This window comes from Schistocerca piceifrons, chromosome 3 (genome assembly GCF_021461385.2).
Source record: "Schistocerca piceifrons isolate TAMUIC-IGC-003096 chromosome 3, iqSchPice1.1, whole genome shotgun sequence".
In the NCBI taxonomy this organism is placed as follows: domain Eukaryota; kingdom Metazoa; phylum Arthropoda; class Insecta; order Orthoptera; family Acrididae; genus Schistocerca; species Schistocerca piceifrons.
Window position 1 is genome coordinate 278,044,517 of NC_060140.1, and position 21,369 is coordinate 278,065,885.

The window sequence follows — 21,369 nt, forward strand, 5'->3', positions numbered from 1 at the left end:
TTGAACTTTTGTATTTTTTGTTCTAATAAAGCCCCATGTCCTTCCAAGCATGTATATCAATTTGTACCTCCCTATCTACATTATTCCGTGATTTATTCAGTTTTCAAATTTATACTGACTTTTTGATCACCCGGTATGTTGGCCTAATGTTTTTCGATGTGTTCGTAATTCTCTTAGACACGGCAGTGAGTGCAAGTTACCTTTCAGACAGGACATGGTGAGTTGATGTTCGTCAAGAATGCGTTTAAGGCGACAAACATGCCATTGTTAATATCTCACTGAGTTTGAACGAGGTCGTGTAATAGGACTACGAGAAGCTGGATGTTCCTGCTGCAATATTGCGGGAAGACTTGGCAGGAATGTAGCCACTGTACATGAATACTGACAGTGGTGGCCACGAGAATGGATACGGGCGCAAGAAGACTGGGCTCCGAATGGCAACGTGGCTCTACCGAGAGGGAAGACAACAGTATGGCTCTGTCGCATCGTACTGCGACTGCATCAGCAATCTGAGCAGCAGTTGGCGCCACAGCGACTCAACGAACTGTTACAAAATCGATTACTTCAAGGACATCTCCGAACCAGACATCCTGTACAGTGCATTCAACTGGCCCCAAACCATCGCCATTCGTTACTTCATTGGTGTCAAGCGGGAGCTCATTGGAGGATAGGGTGGTCTGTTGTGTTTTCTGATGAAAGCTGGTTCTAGCTCGGGGACAGTGATGACCGTGTGTTGGTTAGGGGGAGGCCAGTTGAAGGCCTGCAGGCAACTACGTGCTAGACACACAGGATCTACACCTGGAGTTGCAGTCTGAGGTGCGAATTTCGTTTGACAGCAGAAGCACTCTCGTGGTTATCCTACGTACCATGATTGCAATTTCGTACGTCAGTCTGGTGATTCAACCTGTTGTGCTGCCATTCATGAACATTATTCCAAGAGGTGTTTTCCAACAGATTAACGCTCACTCACGTACCTCCATTGTACGAGGGTCACCCCAAAAGAAATGCACACTATTTTTGTAAAAATACAGCTTTCATTCTGCATGTGTGAAAGTTTTACAGTGTGTAGGTACATCCTTCCCGCTTGTTTTCAAACTTAGTTCAACCTGTTCCCGTGAGTGGCGCCGTCACAGCATGTCTTCAAGATGGCTGTTACACCTGACGTTCGTGAGAGGCAACGTGCTGTCATAGAATTTCTGTGCTGTGAAAACGAGACAGTGGGAAACGTCCACAAGAGGTTGAAAAAGGTGCATGGAGATGCTGCTGTCGATCGCAGTACAGTTAGTCGGTGGGCAAGCAGGTTACGCGATGAAAGCCAGCACGGCAGTATTGATGATTGTTCTCGCAGCGGCAGGCCTCGTACTGCACACACTCCAGACAATGTGCAGAGAGTAAACGAATTGGTGACTGCTGACAGACACATCACAGTGAACGAATTGTCACGCTACGTTGGGACAGGGGATGGAAGTATTTGCAGAATACTGAAAGTGTTGGCGTTAAAAAAGGTTTGTGCCAGGTGGGTTCCCAGGATGTTGACAATGGCTCACAAAGAAACAAGAAAAACGGTATGCAGCGAACTTTTGGAACAGTACGAGAATGGTGGAGATGAATTTCTTGGAAGAATTGTGACAGGTGATGAAACATGGCTCCATTTTTCACCAGAGACGAAGGGGCAATCAATGGAGTGGCATCATGCAAATTCACCCGAGAAAACAAAATTCAAAAAGTTATGGCTACAGTGTTTTTCGATTCCGAACGACTCTTGCTTGTGGACATCATGCCAAGTGGAACCACCATAAATTCTGATGCATATGTGACGACACTGAAGAAACTTCAAACTCGACTGAGTCGTGTTCGACCACATCGGCAAAAGCAGGATGTTTTGTTGTTGCACGACAATGCACGGCCACATGTCAGTCAAAAACCATGGAAGCGATCACAAAACTCGGATGGACAACACTGAAACACCCGCCTTTCAGTCCTGACCTGGCTCCATGTGATCATCATCTCTTTGGGAAACTGAAAGACTCTCTTCGTGGAACAAGGTTTGAAGATGATGACTCCCTTGTGCACGCTGCCAAACAGTGGCTCCAACAGGTTGGTCCTGAATTTTACCGTCCGGGTATACAGGCGCTGGTTCCAAGATGGCGTCAGGCAGTTGAGAGGGATGGAAATTATGTGGAGAAATGAAAATATTGTTCCTAAAGGATGTATCTACACACTGTAAAACTTTCAAACATGTAGAATAAAAGATGGATTAAAAAAAATATAGTGTGCATTTCTTTTGGAGTGACCCTCGTAACTCAACGTGCTATAACGATTGTCGACATATTTTTTGGCCTGCTCGATCACCAGATCTGTCTCCAACCGAGCACATGTCGGACATCATCGGACGAAAACTCCTGCATTATCAACAGGAATGGAACTCCATCTCGCAAACTGACATCTGACGTGGTGTCTGTGCAACACAGTGCATGCACGTTTGTATGCTCGCGTTCAACATTCTGGCGGACACACCGGTTATTAATGTGCCAGCATTTCACATTTGGAATGGCCTATCTCGCGTTGACATTAACCTGTGGTCTTGCAGTGTTAATCACCGAAATATGTTACCTAGACAAAGGTATTCTTGAAATTTACTCTACATTATTTTTTGGTGTTCCCATTTTTATCTGTCAGTTTATAAGTGTCACAAAGTCTTATCTGACTGTATCTGCCTGAAGTGTAATCTTATACGGAAGTGAAACTATGAACAGTACAGACAAGTAGAGCTTTTGAAATGTAGTGCTACAAAAGGTTGAAGGTGGTAAGGTACTATGGGACCAAACTGCTGAGGTCATCGGTCCCTAGTCCTACACACCACTTAACCTAATTCAAACTAACTCACTCTAAGGACAACACACACACCCATGCCCGAGATAGGACTCGAACCTCCGACGGGGGGAACCGCGCGAAAAAGGATGAAGATTAGATAGGTATATCGCATAACTAATAAAGAAATACAGAATCTAAAAGGAGAGAGAAAAAAAATTATGGCATCTTGACGAGGGACTTGTCACTATGACACATCATGACGTTTCGAGGCATAGTTAATTTTTACGTGGATGGAGATGTGTGTATGTGTTGGGCGAAAGGGCGGGGAGGCTAACAGTTGTGTTAGTTGCATCAAAACAATGAGGCAGTCTGAGATCTATTCCGATACACTCATTTCCATACATCAGCAACAAGATTAGAAATTCTGCAATAAAAAATATTTTTACGAAGAATACCACATTTGAATATGTGTACCTTACAATAAAATTTATTATCCTACATAGAAACACAAATACAAAAGCATGCAACGAACAGTGGTCACTGCGAAAGCCACCTCAGTTGCACATGCTAAAAATAACTAGATATACAGCCGAGACGGCAAAGTAAACGATAAACTCCAAATAAAAGCTTCAAGAGTTTATGAATTCAAGCAAGACGTCATGTAGTGTCTTTAACTGGATCAGTATTCCGCTGTTCTCGTCCACTTACCGTACGTGTTCCGGAGACACACATTTTTCTCCTGACCTAACTTCGAACACTTCGCTTCGGAGTGGGGTGTTATCGCGATGCAATAAACTCGGTCGAGAAAACATTTGACTCTATATCGGTAATTAAAAGTATGAAAGACTGTAAGTTCAGCTGATTATTTGTATTTTCCCACCTCTTGACAATACTCATAAAAATAATACAGTTTGATTCAACAATATAACTTACCGCTTTGCATGATTTCGGATGTTACATGATTTACTGTCCGCTATATACGTAATATTCCACGTCGTTGGGAACTACAGTGATAAATAAAATGGGCTTGAAATAAAACGTTACTTTGTATTGTTTTTTTATAGATAGTGTAGTCGAGTCTTCAGAAGAGTACGGCGGATTCTTGGCTGCTGCAAATATAGTACTTACATTGCGACTATAGTCCAATCAAAATTACTCGACATTTGACACTTCGCGCGTTGTAGCTGGTTTCCACCAATCGAAGCGCTCAACGTCGCGTCCGAACCCTCCGCCGTTGCCAAGCCGCCAAAATGAGTTCACCTCCAATTCCTTGTCCGGCTTTCTTTCTTGATGTGTTTGGATCCCCAATCCTGGTTCTGGATCTAGTATTTCGTATTTTATCACACGCGATAGCATAAAAAAACACAAACGATGCTAACGAAATGCTACGCTTCATAAATATCACAAACCAAGCACTGCTCGAACCTTCCACACAAGACGCGTTTGAGAGTCACATACCAATTAATTGGTTTAAACGTAAGTTTTCATTTAATGCTTTGTCGAGTCATTTTCATCATCATATTGATTGTTTTTTTAATTTTCTGTTAGGTTTCTTCCTACGATTCCTTTTTTTACTTTTGAATGCATTATGGGAATCTGTTTGTGTCCCATGTAATCTGCAACCAAATGGCAAACAGGGCCGCTCGTCGGTTGGTAACGCGGCACCTCATGTAGCCAATGCGTGGATAGTGTCAGGTAACCAGTGACAGCGAGATATCTGGACGTCGACGTGGCGCTACCGAGAGGGATGACCATCGTATTCGGCGTATGTCTCTGGGGCATCGTACTGTACCTGCAGCAGCAATTTGAGCAGCAGTTGGCACCACAGTGACACAACAAACTGTTACAGATCGATTACTTCAAATACAGCTCCGAGCTAGGCGCTCTGTAGCGTCCATTCAACTGGCCCCAAGCCACCGCCATTCGCGGCTTACGTGGTGTCATGCGAGAGCCCACTGGAGGGCAGTGTTGAGGTCTGTTGTGTTTTCTGATATAAATTGGTTCTACAGCGGTGCCAGTGATGGCCCTTTGTTGGTTAGAAGGCCTGCAACAAGCCTGTCTGCGTGCTACACCTGGAATTATGGTCTGAGATTTGATTTCGTATGACAGCAGGATTACTTTCGTGGTCATCTCGTGCATCCTGAAAGCAAATTTGTTCGTAACTGCAGATATGTTCGTCGATATAGTGATTCGACTTCTTGTGCTACCGTTCATGGACAGCATCCCAAAGAGTGTTTTCCAACAGGATAACGCTCGCCCACATACCGCTGTTGTAACCCAAACTGCTTTACAGAGTGTCTACGTGTTGTCTTAGCCTGCTCGATCACCAGATCTGTATCCAGCCGAGCCGGCCGGGGTGGTTCAAAATTGTTCAAATGGCTCTGAGCACTATGGAACTCAACTTCTGAGGTCATTAGTCCCCTAGAACTTAGAACTAGTTAAACCTAGCTAACCTAAGGACATCACACACATCCATGCCCGAGGCAGGATTCGCACCTGCGACCGCAGCAGCCGTGTGGTTCCAGACTGAAGCGCCTAGAACCGCTCGGCCACCGCGGCCGGCCGGCCGGTGTGGCTGAGCGGTTCTAGGCGCTACAGTCTGGAACCGCGAGACCGCTCCGGTCGCAGGTTCGAATCCTGCCTCGGGCATGGATGTGTGTGATGTCCTTAGGTTAGTTAGGTTTAGTTCTAGGGGACTGATGGCCTCAGAAGTTAAGTCCCATAGTGCTCAGAGCCATCTTCCTCTGTATCCAGTCGATCACTCATGGGACATCATCAGACGACAACTCCAGCGTCACCCACAACCAGCATCAAACGTCCCTACATTCAGCGACCAAGTGCAACAGGCATGGAACGCCATGCCACAAACGGACGTCTGGCACTTGTACAACACAACCCATGCACGTTTCCGTGATTGCATTAAACGTTATTTTTTGGTGTTTCAATTTTTTCCGTCAGTGTATACATTAATATATTGATTACGAAGTGACTGGGGAAAACGATGACGAAGCGGGCAAGTTTACACCACTCATGCTTGCGCCGTGTCTTTGGCTACCCTAAGATCGTCCGATTGTACTCAAAATCTTTACAGCCAATTCCTTGCGTCTCATAAGTGTGCTTTCCAATTGGGGCCTATAGCACAGCAACCATTCATGCACATGACGAGGCATTTGGCCACCGTAAGATCATCCGATCGCCTTCCAAATCTTACAGCAAATTCAACGTATCACGTGAGTGTATTTTCAAATTTCGGCATGCAGTGTGGAACCTATTAATGCTCATGACGATACATTTGGCTACCTTACGATCGCCCGATGGCCGTCAAAATCTATACTGTAAATTTCAGATGGTTCACAAGTCTGGTTTCAAAATTTCAAATCAAAAAACTCAAAATTGTGGCCTGTAGCGTGGTACGCAGTCATGCTCGAGGACAGACTTTTGGTTACCTTACGATGAACCAACGGCTGTCAAAATTTATACTGCGAATTTCAGATGTTTCGGAAGATTATTTTCAAAGTTTCAAACGAAAAGACCCAACATTACGGCTTGTAGTGCGGTATGCAGTCATAATCCTGAACAGCCGTTTGGCTACCTTACGATCGCCCGATAACCGCCAAAATCTGTGCTCATGTTTCAGGTTCTTCACAAGTATATCAAGCTGAAAGACCAAAAATTGCGCCCTGCGTTGTGTCCATTATTCTCGTGACTATATACCTACTCATCGGTTGGGAATCCGCGGAGCTCGGGTTTGGTAATTGAAATGAATCGTAATCTGCGTGCGGACACGAAAGGGAGGACAGCTTTGAAAGTTATCTCAGTTTTTTCGTTCTAACTTGATTTGAACAAGGCTTAGGCGAACCCTCAACTCTGACGTAAAACCGATTTGGCCCATCGCTGCTCAGAGCAGGAGGCTTTAGGATGCAACAAACCAAAGACAGTTTAATCTTTGATGTTGTTGTGGATGGTAACGGTGGTGATATAACTTTGCAATTGAAGAATCTATTTAAAGGACTGTATCGTATAAGAAACTTCCTGGCAGATTAAAACTGTGGGCCGGACCGAGACTCCAACTCGGGACCTTTGCCCTTCACGGCCATGTGCTCTACCAACTGAGCTACCCAAGCACGACTCACGCCCCGTCCTCGCAGCTGTACTTCTGCCAGTACCTCGTCTCCTACCTTCCAAACTTTACAGAAGCTCTCCTGCGAACCTACCAGAACTAACACTCCTGAAAGAAAGGTTATTGCGGAGACATGGCTTAGCCACGGCTCTGCAGCGGAGTGTGCGCTGATATGAAACTTACTGGCAGATTAAAACTGTGTGCCGGACCGAGACTCGAACTCGGGACCTTTGCCTTTCGCGGCAAGTGCTCTATCAACTGAGCTACCCAAGCACTACTCAAGCCCCGTCCTCACAGCTGCACTTCTGCCAGTACCTCGTCTCCTACCTTCCAAACTTTACAGAAGCTCTCCTGCAAACCTTGCTGAACTAGCACTCCTGAATGAAAGTGATAGAGCACTAGCCCGCGAAAGGCAAAGGTCCCGAGTTCGAGTCTCGGTCCGGCACACAGCTTTAATCTGCCAGGAAGTTTCATATCAGCGCACACTCCGCTGCAGAGTGAAAATCTCATTCTGGAAATTTTTGTTCTATTATTAATATTTGTAGCCATGCGCCGCCAGTTGCTACTTAAATTATATTGAGCATGTTGATCCTTATTTTGTAACAGAAACATTGTTATTGTTTTTAAGCAAACGTGTTCTACCTATTCGTACAGGGCATCATCAGTGGTTTTTATGTCTCCCACTCTTCTGTAGTGCCAAGCTCTTTTGTAAGCACGAGATGAACACAGTATAAGTTTTCAATTATGTGCGTCACAATTTTGCGTCTCACTGCACTTACCCTTGCTTGCTATGCACTGAACTTGACTTCGGTGGTACGTTTTATTCGCTAGTAAGACCGGTTTGCTGCCCGTTTCCTAGGGGAGAGAGGTCGGTGGATGTAGTCATAAGCACGACCCGCCTTGTCTGGAATTCTCTTCCCCGACACCCACCCACCCTTACAGCCCTGTTATAAGGCGAGGCGTGGAGAGACGCGACCCAGCTGTCGGCACAAACAGTGCTGCCGCCTCTTAACGAAACCGCCTCCGCATCGGGTACCAAGAGACCAAACCATATGGCACCCCACACAACTTGGATGCCCAAAATAGTTCACCATCACTCTTTTGACATAAACTTCTGCACGAAATATGGCCAGCTAGTATTTTCTGTGATCTTTCCAAGGATTTAATTGCATAGATCATGTTACTCTCTCAGAAAAATTTTAGTTTTAAGGAGCTCATAGCTTTACGAACATCTAGTTTCAATGATACTTTGCAAACAGAACGTAAGAAGTTGTGCTGAATATTTCAAACCGTCTTGGAAGGAGGGAAAGTTTTAATGACTGAGGAGGAATCACGACGGGACTCCCACAGCGTTCAATCTTCTTTCCACGCTTAAATTTTAAATGAGACAGTGATCTTCCACTTAACGTTAATCAAACAGGATTGGTACTTTTTGCACACGATGCTAGTGTTATATAATAAGTCTCATTAGATAGAAAACAACAGAAGAAATTGTTAATGATGTTTTTCAAAGAATTACTAAATTGTTGTGGTTCTTCAATTTCTCTGCAAATGAATGCTCCCTAAATTTTGAGAAAACACACTACATTCAGTTCTGTACAACAAACAGTCATAATGTAGTACAAGAACAGAAGTCGATGAATAGGGTTTATTACTTTAATTTTTTTAGGTGTACATACGGTGAAACCTTGAACCGCATACTGCTCATACAGTTTTAAGTTCAGCTACTTTTGCCCGTTGTATAGTTGCTAGTCTTGAAAAGGTGTCCCAAATTTGACCGTGAACGGTTGGTCTTTCTGAAGACATTGCTGAGTATGGGCTACCATCTTCCTCAATCAGCTTCTTCTCTTTTGTGTACTAAAGACGTTCGTCTATATAAAGTGATAGTTCACTTCATCAAGAGTACTGGTCACAATCTGTAGGTTTTAATGGTGTACGTAAATTATAAATATGTCTTGCTGATGAAGATATTTCAGAATTGGTGTGAATTGCAAGCCAAGGCACTTTTAATTATTTTCCAATTTAATTCAATTCAATTTTTAAAACATTATGTACAAACCTGTAACAGTTAAGCTTTTTATTCTTGTAAATATGGATTTCTGTATTTGTTTATTCAATTATGTGTACATTGTCACTATGTGTTGCCGATGGCTAAATTGAGTACACACTCAAAGGCCGAATAAAAAAGTAAAAAAATAAAAAAAAAGAATCAGCCTCCTACCACTAAATGGTGTCTTATGGAATAATTATCTGGAGTAAACGATCACTTAAAGGGAAAGTGTTGATTCCCTAAAAGCGAGCACTAATAATAACAGTACGTTGTGTTTACTCGCAGTCACTTTGTAGACCCTTCTTCAAGTAGTTATGCATTTTTATTGTATCTTTACAATATACATATTCGCTGATGAAATTCGTAATAGATTTGAGAGGAACGCCGATGACCACACCTACACCACAAGAAGAAAAACTACCTTTATTACCCTTTATTAAAGCTCTCAGTGGCGCAGAAAAGATTCAGTGTGTACCAACAAATATGTCTGATCATTTATCGAATAACATAAAATGTCTGACAGGTAACAAAGCAAGCTTTAAATTTAACCTAAAATCGTTTCTTCTAGACTCCCATGCTACAGAGGTAGTCACTTTTTACCTACCACGCACTTTTGTATCTCTAGCACTGATACTTATAAAATAAGAAAGTAATTTTATGTTACAAAATTTATGACGCAGATCTGCAGCAAGTTAAAGCATATAATAATGATTACTTACCAAATACTTTTCGACGCTCAAGTCGCTGAAGTGGCGTCAAATCGAAAGAATTGCACCCGGCGAACGGTGCACCCGATGGGAGGCCCTAGTCATGCCAAATACTTTGTCAAAATTTTATGAAAACCTAATGAAAATATCTTTAATCCCCAACTGCCTACCGTTCACCATATAAGCTGGAACGTCCACTAGTGGGCGGTAGGTACCAGGTTGACTGCTACTGCTATAGACGAATTTTTATTTAGAAACTGGTAGCCTGAAAAAAACCCTAGTTTTTAAGTGTAATTTTGTGAGCAGGGCTTAAGGATAATATGTTTGTGAATGTTAAAATTAATCATGCCTTAAAACTGAATCGTTCCACCTCACTTCGATAAAAATATTCAAATGATGGATGGAACATGTGCCTAACTCATTTTGCAGAGTGCTCCATACATTACGGTTCTTCCTGCTTGATTTGTAATGCACCTACCCACTTTCCATTAGGTCGTAGCTTCTGTCCTTGCTTATGATTGGACTCCACCTACTACCACTTCGCATCACTGCGTGTCTTTCTCTGTCATTAGTCATCGAGTGCGATCGTGCAGTGTTGACACGTGTTCGGGTGGACGAAGTGCTGTTCCCCGTCCGGCCAGACAGATATGGGCTTTCAGTGATTTCCTTAAATCGCTTAAGACGAATGCAGGGTTGATTTCTTCGAAAGGGCACAAACGATTCCTTTCCGTGTCCTTCCCGAAATCAAACTTTGGTACGTCTCTAATGATCTTGTCGATGACGAGAGCCGGCCGGTGTGGCCGTGCGGTTCTAGGCGCTTCAGTCTGGAACCGTGTGACCGCTACAGTCGCAGGTTCGAATCCTGCCTCGGGCATGGGTATGTGTGATGTCCTTCGGTTAGTTAGGTTTAAGTAGTTCTAAGTTCTAGGGGACTGATGACCACAGATATTAAGTCCCATAGTGCTCAGAGCCATTTGAACCATTTTTGATGACGAGACGTTAAACTCTAATCTCCCTTCTTTCAATACTGTCACAGCTATGTCGCACACACCAGTCTGTTTCCCGATCCATTTGCTTGTTTTTCTTCTCCCCTAGTGATTTGCCCTGAATACAGTGGGCCGTAGCATTTGCTAACTCTTGCTACGTAGCCGCGCGTTCTGAGACGCATTGTCACACCGAGCGAGGTGGCGCAGTGGTTAGACACTGGACTCGCATTCGGGAGGACGACGGTTCAATCCCGGGTCCGGCCATGCTGATTTAGGTTTTCCGTGATTTCCCTAAATCACTCCAGGCAAATGCCGGGATGGTTCCTCTGAAAGAGCACGGCCGACTTCCTTCCCCATTCTTCCCTAATCCGATGAGACCGATGGCCACGCTGTCTGGTCTCCTTCCCCAAACAACCAACCAACGCATTGTCACGGTTCGCGCGGCTCCCCCGTCGGAGGTTCGAATCCTCCCTCCGGCATGGGTGTGTGTGCCGTCCTTAGCTAAGTTAGTTTAAGTTAGATTAAGTAGTGTGTAAGCTTAGGGACCGATGACCTCAGCAGTTTGGTCCCATAAGACCTTACCACAAGTTTCCAATTTCTTGCCACGTAGCTAATCCGGCACTGGGCTACGTGCCTACACGAAATTTCAAACTCTTCCTTTGATTACATTTCCGTATTCTGCCCTACCAACACGGATAAAATGCTACACTGTGCCATAACTTTTCAGTCATTTACACAAAACAGAAACACTGTAGCCGAGCCTGGTGGCATGGTAGTTACTGCACTCGCATTTGGGAGAACGATAGCTCTCCTCATTTGGCCATCCACATTTGTATGTATCGTGGCTTCCCTATGTTGCTTAAAGTAAATACACGAATGGTTCGTTTGAAGTACATTTTTCGTAAATGACGCACGAAAAAATTCTTGGAGTACGCTTTAAAACTCCGATATTTTTCTCCCAACGTGATCACTGTTAGTTTTTACCTCATTGAACGTAAGTGCCGGTGCAAAACCAGACACGCGACCCGAAATTGCATGACGTACGTAACAAGAGCTAATTGCTTTATGGCAGCAGTGCTGCCAATCTTTATTATCGAATTAATGGCAAGTTAAATTAGATAAATGCTCCGTTTAAATTGCTGGTAGTAGTCGTATGAGAAAGGAGCTCAAGAGAGCCATAAATGTCGGTCTATAAAGCCAATTATAATCTTCGCAAATGTGCATACTTCTTCATATATTAGTGATACGCTAAGGACAAATATTCCTCTAGAAGATTTGGCTACAGTTCGGTTAGTCGCCAAACGTAATTAAACATTTACACAGATTAGCAGCAGAAATATTTCTGTTATCTTCAGCTGTTAAAGCTGGTCCAAAACGTCTTTGTCGCTTAAGCATTGCTAAATGCTTCTTGAATTTTTTTCACTTTGGCGTTTAAGTGGACACTGATAGTGTAGAGTTAACAATATTTTCTTTTCTTGAGTAGTTGAAAACATTACAGTAGGATAAGCTCAAAATTGGCAGTAATAAAGTATTCCCTCTTAAAGAATTTAAATACTTACTTGAATGGATCACTGAAAATTTTAACGAAAAGAAGTGCGTAGAATTACTATACGCATTTCGATTAACAAATAAATTTATAACAAAGAAATTCCTGTCTTAAAAATGTAAAATCCGATGTCAGGCAACAGTGGCCGCCGCGCGGGATTAGCCGGGCGGTCTGAGGCGCTACAGTCATAGACTGTGCGGCTGGTCCTGGCGGAGGTTCGAGTCCTCCCTCGGGCATGGGTGTGTGTGTTTGTCCTTAGGATAATTTAGGTTAAGTAGTGTGTAAGCTTAGGGACTGATGACCTTAGCAGTTAAGTCCCATAAGATTTCACACACACAACAGTGACCAAATCAGAAGCACTCTACATATCACAGACACTCTCCAACACAAGACATTAAAAGAGCAGTTAAAAACAAAAGAATGATTATGAGATACATGTTAGGAGAAACAATAAAAAGAGAATTCGTTACCCAAAATTCACTGGTGAAATCTAAGGGCAAAAATCGCTAAAATCACAATATGTAAAAAGACTGAGTCTCTTAATCCATAAAATCCACTGGAGTTCTCGTTGTCGTCTGAACAAGCTGGGCTTGTTATTGCCACGGAAGGTACGGAATCCAGCTAGTTTTGGCCCGTTTGGCTTTTATCTTAGTACTGGTCACTGTGGGCAAGAGCTTGACGTTTAGTGACGTAGAATAGCCTTCTTGTCAGCGGGCCGTTATACACCTATCTTCTATTCCCTCCTTCTATTTCAGTCATTGGTAATTGTTTATAACTGTTACTTCGGAGACCCACACAATTGAAAATTGATCCATTGTGTTACGAGCGAGTTGAACTTGTCCTGTAGAGACTGGGACTAATATTACTACTCTGAGGTCCCGACAACGACTGGAACGATGTTAATCTTGGGCACGGCTTCATATCTTTATCGTTAAGTGAAAATTGCGGGCATTTATTTTCCATTTGTATCTAAACTTTAGAGTTTATGCTGTTCAAAATGAATAATGCGTAATGCAGCGCATGGCTTTTATTCGCCTTGCTATATCATAAAATGAAACAAAAGAGTGGTACGTCTATTGTAATTTGCGGCATGCACTAACCAGTTACCAGACAACATCGGCTATAATCGCACAATGTTTGCGGATGACGCAATTGGCTATAAGGAAGCTTTATCGCAAGGGGAAAAAAGAACGCTGATGTCCACTACGTGAAGTGACTGGAGGGGCTGCGAGAACCAGTATCAACGAAGGATCTATAAATACTCTTAAGAAGCCGTTACGATAATCGTGTAGTAATTCCTAGAACGAGATAAGATTAATTACAGGACGCAGCTGTGGAAGTAAACAGCTAGGTTTTTTTTTCTTTTTTTCGTGAATGAGACAGAACGGTGAAGTTATAGTGAAGTCAGATGAGAATGTCGGCTTTGAGACCCCAAGAACTGGATCCATAGACCAAAGGAAATCTTACCATTAATTTCACATAGTGTGAATGTATGTTACCATTAATTTAACATAGTGCGAATGTATGTCGTAAATCAAACTGATTAGCGGAAATAACAGCCATGAGTATATGAAGAGTATGATACGTTCGCGTTCTTCATAATGTTGAGAGAAGAGATGATGAAATATTGTGCAGTCATGTGACTTACTCCTCATTAATAACATCAGGAGTTAATCAGATTGAACGGCTGAGAGATGGCTCTATTATGGTAAAAGTCTGTTGCTTTGCGTTCAGCTGTTAATACCGTGGCCAGTATACGGGAGGAATGGAGTTCAAATACCTGTCCGGCCATTATGATTTAGCCTTTCTGCTGTTTCTATAAACCATTTATGAAGAATGGTGGGACGGTATTCTCATCAACGCCATGGCCAGCTCTGTTGCCTTCCAGTATCCAGTTCGAGACTTGCTACCTCACCAATTGTCTCTGTGACGAAGGGACGTTAACCCTTGACGCCCATAATCACCCATAGTTTCCTAAGGTTTTTGTTATATATTATCTTCGCTACGAACGCATGAGTCAGAGAACTAATCCACAACCAGGCTCACGTCGCATGACACAATTGTTTGCTACAATTATTTACAGGAAAATAGAAAACTGCTGCAGGAAACGGACGACGATAACAAAAGGGTCCCGGAAGACAATTACGATTTTGAGCTTGAAACTGAAGGAAAGATAAAGAAAAATCTATTTTCCCTTCATGGCATTCGTAAAGGTAGGAAGATGTACAATAGTGTACATTGGAAAAAAGTCAGTTCCGAGAAGATTTGGAATGAAGCAGAGACAGCTAAGTGACGTACAAGTTTTAAGTAGTTTCCGCCTTTACTGTCCTGTCGAATAGTATCGTGGGACAATATTACACTTACGCACCATGGAAAACCAAGTTGTATCTCCTCCGTCACGTGCTGTGAAAACGTTTGTTAGTGCTATCACATTCGATTGTTACGAATGAAAATTGAGAATAAGAAATTTTTCACACATTGTTCCATCCCATTATTCGTAAGATAACAAGTACTAACTATATAACATACATCGGTTTATAATATTTAAGCGTTGTTCAGAAGATCCACTGTCAGTAATATAATACTACAGCATACCCCGTCTCTATAGACGTCTGAACTGTTAGGACGTCATCTGCGTTAGACGCATGAACTAACTGTGTTCCAACAATTAATAATTTGTGTAGGTAAATAGCTACAGCTGTAAGGTGTTTAAAGAAAAGCCTTTTTGGTCACCAGCCGTATATATTTAAAATTGTTTTTGACCGGTTATTCAACCATCATCTCTTTTCAGACTGAACAAACAAAATGATATATGTTGTATACATAAGCGAAAAGATCGAAAATATAAGAACTGTCCCTCTATATGTCAACATCATAGACAATCCCTTTAAAACTATACATCTGTTAGATAAAAAATAAATGTTTTTCATAGAAGACTCATTAGCATGCCAAATATAATGTCTTAGGTACTGTGGCATGTGGAATAACCATAATTTAGCTATGTCATGAAACGTACAGGCAGTTACATACACACTACTGACAGTCAAGCAGATAAATGACATCTCAGGCCTGTGTAACCACAAATCACCAAAAAGTCTAATATGAAATAGTAAAAGTATACGATTTGCAATATAGTCGTCGGAGAAGTCAGAGGGGTTGTTAACAACAGCCACAGACCACAGATAACATAGACCGCGCACGCACCAATCTCTGCCGTGTTGACGTTTGAAACCAAAAATCTAAGACACGTTGATTCGGAGCAGCAAGCCGAATCACTGTCATTCCGCACTACGCGAAGTGGAGCTAGCCGTTTTCCTCATGTATACCTGAAATTCTAACAATAAAATTACCTGTCGTATTGTTGTCATATGTCATGAGCTAGTACAGTAAAACCTAAATTTGCCGGCCGCAGTGGCTGAGCGGTTCTAGGCGCTTCAGTCTGGAACCGCGCGACCGCTACGGTCGCAGGTTCGAATCCTGCCTCGGGCATGGATGTGTGTGGTGTCCTTAGGTTAGTTAGGTTTAAGTAGTTCTAAGTTCTAGGGGACTGGTGACCTCAGATGTTAAGTCCCATGGCGCTCAGAGCCATTTGAACCAAACCTAATTTTTTCTAAATTCCTAATATTAACGGGATGGTTATAATTATTACACATGGCCATTTGGAAAGTATTAACAGCTCTTTTCAGAAACGACAGAATTACAGTTATTTGGTAAATGCCTGTTTTTGTTGCACTGCCAGTCTTAATTCACCGCTTCCAGGAGAGAGAAGACGAACTATCGGTTTGGCAGACAGCATTAGTTTTACGATGATTCCTAAAAATATGTACGGAATGTTTTATTACACTTTTATAAGAAATAAAATCCGCTTATATCCATAATGTCCATCGTTTCCCATAATAAGCGTTTATATTTTATGACTTATGCTTAACCCAGTACAGATACCATAAAACGGACGTAACATACCAGAAAATATTGTAGGGAATTCATGTAGTGAGTGATGTGTTCTGTCATTTTAAAATGTTAGTCTTTCATCGAGTTTTACATCTAAGAATCAACATACATTCTAACTTTCAACACATGGAAATATGTCTGCAACTATTTTAAAGCAGTTCACTTTCACATCTGAGATTTTCGTTAGTTTACCTAATTTGCTGGATACAAAACACAATTTATCTGAGCATATATGGAGATCATTACTTCTGGTTCTAGTAAAAAGCATAACAGTTGATCTGTATTAAAAATGTCATAAATTGTGCACCATAAATGCGTAAGGACATATTCGGCTTCGTGCCCCGAGTCACGTGACTTGGATCTTGGTTTCGATAAAATAATGTCATGCGTAGTCTGTTTTATCTGTGGTGTGTGTTCAACCATGGAGGTAACTTGAAGCCGACGTTCATCATCTTGTGTAGCCCAAAAAAATTTGGCTCGCTGCATTTATACCTACTTGATTCACTGCGGTGATACTTTCCCTGACGTCACTCTGACGTGCCCATACGCAGTTTCGACCATTGGGAATAACTATCGACTTTTGTGGTCGAATCCCAAATAAAATCTGCTTTGACTGCGTGGAGTCCTAGTTGTTTCATAAGAAAATTGACATTTCAGTAATCGCTCACTTATTGACATACACAAGATACAACAGCACGCCTAGCTTCTTTCCTCATTTCGCACTCACAAAGAACTCACAGGTTTGTTTCATGAAAACAACATGAAATGTGTACGAGCTGAAAGCTGAAACTGTAACGAAAAAGAAGCAGTGTCAGAAACAAACAAGTACTGATTTCGTGATTTCAACTTCATTACTTGAATTACGAAAGCGCTTTTCTCACATTATAACCCTCACCTCTCTTCTTGACTATTCGAAATATATCAAGAAAACAAGTTACTTTAAGAAGGCCAAAAGTGTCCTATTACTAGAGCAAATCGCACTCAAGAACTGGAAAACGTTCGAAATTGCCTTCCTGTCTCTGTATTATTCACGTAAGCACTGTAATTTTTAGTATTTGAAAGAACTGTTGAGTGCACACGACAGAAATAATAAACAAGAAGCAACTGTAAATAGCAGTCTGCTAACGTTATGGGCTATTTGAGACGGTGGAAGGCCTCGCACACTCTGGCTTCAAAGTAATGTACAGTCTATAGTGCCATCTCCCTTCTTTTTTTTACGTCCATGCGTTCAGCATCAACAAACAAACAAAGCACAGACGGCGCTCTCACGAAACATGCCAATCAAGTGAAATACAATATGAAAACGATGTAAGAGACTATAATGGTATAATAATAATAATATATAAGAGATATTGTAAGAAGTAATTACGATGGATGAGTTTGTTATCTGATAAAGGTAATGTCTCCATCACACATTTTACTCTACAATATCAAATTCATCCTTGTCACTAATAAAATGCATGTCAACAAACATAATAGTGACAGTATTTTTTCCGTCAAGTGACACATTGCGTCTACAAACGATTCATTATGTAATGGTAATGAAACAAAAAAGATTTTTTTGTACCATAGACATCGACTGCTCAAAAATAGTGAAGTGGTAAGTATAATATAAGAAGTTAATATACAATTGTAGAAACATGGGGTGTTAAGGAACTGTATAAGATATAAACCCATGATCGATGAAACATGCATGTAGTTTAACGTAGATCTCGGACTATAGATGGCATGAAGCTAAGATCTCGGTCTACCAACAGTACAGATCTCTGGAGGTTAGATGTATTATACTATTATATTAACGTTTCGTAGAATCTTCTGAATAAAGTTTCTAATTCTATGTACTGAGTTCTGTTGCACAGTTTGTGTTTTTGATCTTAAGTAGAGTGAGCCACATCACAACCAGACGTGCCGGCCGAAGTGGCCGTGCGGTTAAAGGCGCTGCAGTCTGGAACCGCAAGACCGCTACGGTCGCAGGTTCGAATCCTGCCTCGGGCATGGATGTTTGTGATGTTCTTAGGTTAGTTAGGTTTAACTAGTTCTAAGTTCTAGGGGACTAATGACCTCAGCAGTTGAGTCCCATAGTGCTCAGAGCCATTTGCCACAACCAGACGTAGTATACTTTACCCACAATAGGAAATGTAATGAACCAGCTGTATTTTCCGCCATTTGTGGTGTTTTTACAGTCTGAAACATTTGTCGCTTAATTTGTATTTGTGTTAACTTCATTTCTCTGTGGATCCGCATAATGTACAATTTTTGAGAAATCTATACATATTAAAAATAGATGTATGTTTGCATTGCGTGGGTGTGTGTGTGTGTGTGTGTGTGTGTGTGTGTGTGTGTGTGTGTGGGTGGGTGGGTGGGTGGGTGGGTGTGGGTGTGGGCGCGTGCGGTTTTTTTTCCCCACACCTCCTAAACCACTGGACCGATTTCAAGCAAAACTGGTACACATATCCCTTACTGTCACGCAACAGGCGTTATGGGGTAAGAACCACCTATCTGTCACAGGTCAGAAGATATAACGTCGTAAACAATGAGGTGCGTGAAAACTGCCGCACCATGCGCACGTCTAAAAAAACAATATTACTTCTGTGTTGCTAACTCTATTCGCAAAAGTCTGCTGGCAGTAACCACACATGCCGCTGAAATTATACCTATCAGCGTAGGACACATAGGTGAGGAGATATGGCGTCATAAAGAATGAAATGGGTGAAAATGTCACTACCATGCGCAAAGTAAAATGTTTCGTATCATGCATAAAGTTTTAATACATTTATTCTTCGCTAATGAGGCACTCTTATAGTCGAGTCAACTTAGGGAAATTCCTGACACCTGGCAGCGTTCAACTGCGAAGCGCAAACGGATGAGGCAAATATTATAGCCGTCTAGTGAACTATGAAGAGGCATTGCCATGGAGACCCCCTACGAAATCGCAACATAGACAAGCGAAGTGGGACAGAAACTGTCAGAGATGGTTTTTCTTAATTTGAATACTGTACTTATACACATGCATATGTCTTTGTGTGACTGTTTCATAATTTCAAATCCAGTTCACGAACACAAGGAAATAAATTTTTTTATGCTTCACTAAAAATGTATTTAATTTTTTGTTTTCGTTTCAAATAGAAAGGTGGTAAAATGAACACCTGGGCGACGCCCTGTTTGCCAGTATGTTGTAAATGATGAACCGGAGAGAGGTTGTGACAGCAAAGGGGGTCTGGATATATGACCCCACGAATGAAGCTCTCTACCACCCTCTTTCGACCTGTTAATCGTCTTCTGCAGCACGCACGCGATTACATTCACACTCCAGCTCGCTGTGAGGCTTCAGGGTGCTCGCGCACACGCAGCTCTGCTAGAGCTGAAGGTATTTGGGTGTAGGGAGGGTGAGCTGCACTCTAGAGCTAAGTACGCATTCTGCGGGTTTCGGTGTGGTCTCGGGGGAGCTACTGTGTCCTAAACCTGACTTGAGCTCGCAGTGCAGTAAATACGCATATCATATGTCCGTATGGCCTGCTGCGTGTGGCCTCTTTTATGTTTCACACTCGCATAGGCAGTACAAGTTTCATTTCCAAGTTCTGCTGTACTTGCCCCCATTACAAATGTGTATATGCGACGCTAAATGAATTGAAACATTGTCAAACAAACTGCTTTTTGTTCCACTTATATTTCTTTATAACAAATCGGTTTTCGGCTGATTGGGCCAATGTCAGATAACATCTGACTGGCGCCCAGAAGAGATACTAGTGTGCAAGAAATAACGTATCACGGTTATTGAAATCGGCGGATGCCGACTGTACTGACTCGTAATATCGGATCTAGCCGGACATACAACAAAGAGGTGGAAGAACCTGGCAGATTTAAACTGTTCCGTAGTGACGATGGAGTTATCCAAGCACGATTAAGATTTTACCTCAGTTAGCTAGTTACACGGTCCATAGATCATCTGAACAATTCTTTTATAGAAATGATGTGGGACGAGACAGTTTAGAGGGTAATTATAAATGATTAGTGATAACATTAATGAACACATTATTATTTTTAGTCCTACTCATACAACTACACTTTTTTCTACTGGCTGCCAGTTTTTTAGTGGAAAAAAATTGAACGAGTTGTGCAGGAGAAATGATTTTAAATTACATTTAAAACTTGCTTCCCTACTTATCAGACATTTTACGTTATAGGAAAAATGATCAAAATTTTTTGTTGCTGCATATTGAGCTACTTTCTGAGACACTGACAGCTTTAACAATAGATAATGAAGGCAATTTTCCCTCTAGTGTTGTAGGTATTGACATCACTGTTCTTCTCAAATTGTGGCGGATTTCATTAGCGAATATATGTGGTGTGGCGGCGCAGTTAAAATCCCTACCTCTTTAAAGAGGTACCTACATAACGTCCGTGAGTGAATATCACACATTATTCTTACTGCTCGTTTTCTTTCTAAGTGACGAACTATGCCAGAAAATTATTCACCAATACATCACTGCACTTCCGCTAGCAAGTCATCTCCTACCTTCCAAAATTCACAGAAACTTTCCTGCATATCTTGCGGGGCTGGCACTCCTAGATGAAATGATAATGCTGTGAAGATGAGAACTGAGTTGTCCGTGGGTACCTCAGCCGGTGAGAAGCTTAGGTCCCAGGTTCGAGTCTTGGTCTGGGACAGAGTTTTAATCTGGCAGGAAGTTTAAAATCGGTGCACACTTCGCTGCAGAGTGAAAATTCATTCTGGAAACAATCGCCTAGGGCAGAGTTGACCTCCGCTATCTCTACGGCGTATTTCGTGGACCTTTCTTCAAAACAAAGTCTTTGTTCTAAGGTCTATTTCCTTCCGACGATTGGGCTTAATGTGTAGTCGCTTTTTAACTTCTCTTTCGTATTAGTGTTCTAAGATTATGACACAGGTAACAAGGGCGCTTATGACCTCAGTTGTTTTTGCGCCCTAAACAAAAAACAAGTATCAATACGTGGAACTTCCGCCACACTATACTGTTCTCTCGATGGTCCACAACATACTTTTTTCCTCAATGGTTATTCTTAGTAGCCTGAGGTACATTATGTGCGGCCAAAAAAGTACTCTTCTCTTCCAGTGTGACCCAGGTAAGCTAAAAGGTTGGGCAACCCTAGCCTAGAGCGTGGCTAAGCCATATCTCGGCAACAACCTTCTTCCAGGAGCTATGTTTCTCGTGCCA

General features: G+C 42.1%; 1 protein-coding gene across 1 annotated transcript in view; it reads left to right on the forward strand.

Annotated features, from left to right (window-relative positions):
• The window catches only part of LOC124788364 (shootin-1-like), a 291,408-nt gene that overhangs the window by 46,592 nt on the left and 223,447 nt on the right, over positions 1 to 21,369 (forward strand). The window lies entirely within an intron of this gene.